The sequence below is a fragment of the Limanda limanda genome, chromosome 6, assembly GCF_963576545.1.
Source record: "Limanda limanda chromosome 6, fLimLim1.1, whole genome shotgun sequence".
Lineage (NCBI taxonomy): Eukaryota > Metazoa > Chordata > Actinopteri > Pleuronectiformes > Pleuronectidae > Limanda > Limanda limanda.
In genome coordinates this window covers 28,857,304-28,859,947 of record NC_083641.1, presented here as the reverse complement: position 1 = coordinate 28,859,947, position 2,644 = coordinate 28,857,304, and the positions used below count along the sequence as shown (strand labels likewise).

Sequence of the window (2,644 nt, the reverse complement as noted above, 5' to 3'; positions counted from 1 at the left end):
TATTAAAAACTATTAACATTTAGTTTGGTCCGTGTCCCATCTGCTAACATGGAGGAGGCGGAGCTCAGCCTCCAGGTTGCTATAGAAACGTTTAGGCTTCACTTTGGGGAGTTCTCATCTCGGCCATCTTGATTTACGGTGTCTGTTTATAACAAAGATCCCTGGATAACGTGCAGTCAGTTTATTGTTTTGATATTATTATGATATTATTATGGGCTGTGTCTCATCTTTAAGAAGTGTTGAAAAGCTCCAAAGTAAATAAGATCTTTTCTTTCCTCCAGAGACTGAAAACTCAATCAGCTTCATTCACATTCACAAAGAAGCAACAAATCCTAATGTGGAGTTAAGAGCCCGACTCAGGTCACCTTGAGACCGAGAGGAGATGGACGGCTTCATTGATTCAGTGACGTGATCGCAAAGACAAGAGCTTTCTGTTCTGTAGGTTTAAAGTGAAAGTTTTCAGTAGTGTTGAGGTGATGAAGCTGAACTTAACACGTCGTTACGAGCAGCTCGGAGCTGAAAGTCCTGAGGATCACGAGTGAGAGGTTTGACTCTCGGTCCCGTGACTGATCTGCAGCGTCTCCACGGAGTGAAGCATCTTCTGTTTTCACTTTGAAATCCTGAACCAGGAATCTGGACTCTGCACAGGTCAATGAACTGTAAACCAGACACAAGCGTCCAATGAGAACCTCGGGATTCACTCGAACCCGCGAGGCCTGGGATGATATTGCAGACTGAGAGCAGCTGATTGGATTTTCCTCGTCCTGTTGCTTCACCTTGTGTTCTGCAGCTGATTCGCTCGCTGGGTCAGTGAGCGCCGGGTTCTGTTTCTGCGTTCAGGATTACAGAGGAGCCGCGGTCCAGACTGACAAGTGTTTGGTCTTCAGTGCAACGCGAATGAGGAGTATTACATCACATTTTGCCCAAGGACACTGTGACATGAGGTCTGATGCCAGGTGGACGACCGCTCTACCAAGGATCCTGCTGCAGTGTCTCATCCCTGTTCCTCATCTGTCTGTTAAAAAGTGTGGGTGGTGTTTCTCAGAAGATATAACTCAGACGTGTGTGTTGTCCTAATTACATTGGGCCTGTTGTATAGCCGCCTCTTTGTAACGTTGTGTTGTGTTGATGCTCCAGAGCCACATCACAATTAGTCTCTGTCATTAGTGACTCACTAACTTCTACAGTATTCCGTCACTTGTTGTTGTTTGTGTGCAGAGCTTCCTACAAACAGTCTATGGATCAGAGTGAAGTCTGAAAACCGTGTGTTCATCCCGCCTGGTTTACCTGCACTGAACCTGTTGTGCATAACGGCGCCGTGGCTTAGTTGGTAAAGCGTCTGTCTAGTAAACAGAAGATCCTGGGTTCAATTCCCAGCGGTGCCTTTTGGAGAGGCGGTGGACTAGTGGCAGAAACTTGGACTATGGGCAGAAAAGGTCTCTGGTTCGACTCCACGGAGAAACAACAAAAAGACGAACCTGGATTGGTCTGTCCAAAAATCCAAGAGGATTCTCCCTACCCTGTCTAGTGCCCCTGAGCAAGGCACCTTACTCCCCCAACATCTGCTCCCCGGGCGCCGTACATGGCTGCTCACTGCTCTGTGTGTCCTGCACCAGATGGGTTCAAAGCAGAGGTTACATTTCCCTACAATTGCATGAGTGTGGTTGTGCATGTCTGTGCATGTGTTTGGGACAAATAAATGTATCTTAATCTTATCTTATCTTATAATGAATGAATAATGCTCAACATGCAGCTGCTGCTGCAGGCTCTTTGTGGTGGGAGGTGAAGGTGTGACACGCCGGCTCCTGCTCTTGTGTTCGGGATCTGAATGATTATGTCTGAACTCAGCAGGGAGCTGAATGATGAATGATTATCTCTGAACTAACAGACAGGTGATGATTCTCTGTTTTACCAGAGTCGCATCTTTCACAACACGAAGGAAACAGAAAAACAATAAGTGCACAGAGGTTCATGGATATTTACAGAACAACTCCCAGAAGTTCAATATACGTCGAAAGATGTCAGAGTGAACATCTCAGATAAACTAAAGAAAGAAAGAAGAAAACATTATCTCATTCACAGCTGCTAGGAACCTGTGAACTGTCATTTGATGCAGAAGGAGAAGACGATTGTTTCCATTCACATTGTGGAACAGACAGATGTTGAAAGAGGAAACACTTTGTGTCGCTCTCCGGTTCCTGAGGAGGTGAGAACATCCTCCTTGTGATGATCTCCTCTCCGTGGTCAGCGAGTGGAAACTAACATCTCCTCCAGGTCAGGTTCTGCTCACTGCTCCCACTGGGCTCTGATCACCTCCTCGCTGCTGGTTCCACTGGGAACCTCTCAGTGGAGTTCCTGACCTTCAGCTCCTGAACCCGTCTCAGAACACACTTATCTTTTCATGACCTTATTTCAAAGCGTTTCCCTCGCGGCTCGTCCGTGTGCACCTTCCTGCTCATCCATGTATTCATATCAGCTGTTACACTGATTTACACATCAAGCAGGGGGGGGGGGGCGAGGCCATCTGATTGGTCGAAACCTCGCCGATAACCCCTGGAAAGCGTCCCCAGATAAGATTATTGGTTTTTATATTTTTTCTTGTGATAAGTAACGAGCCTATTAGCAGTTTCTCTGGCTCCCTCCT

The 2,644-nt window shown here is 46.7% G+C and overlaps 1 non-coding gene across 1 annotated transcript; it reads left to right on the top strand.

The window, feature by feature from the left end:
* The first annotated feature begins 1,312 nt into the window (after positions 1-1,312).
* Positions 1,313-1,385, top strand: trnat-agu (transfer RNA threonine (anticodon AGU)). Its single transcript has one exon. It is a non-coding gene; the product is annotated as a tRNA-Thr (tRNA).
* Positions 1,386-2,644: the final 1,259 nt, after the last annotated feature.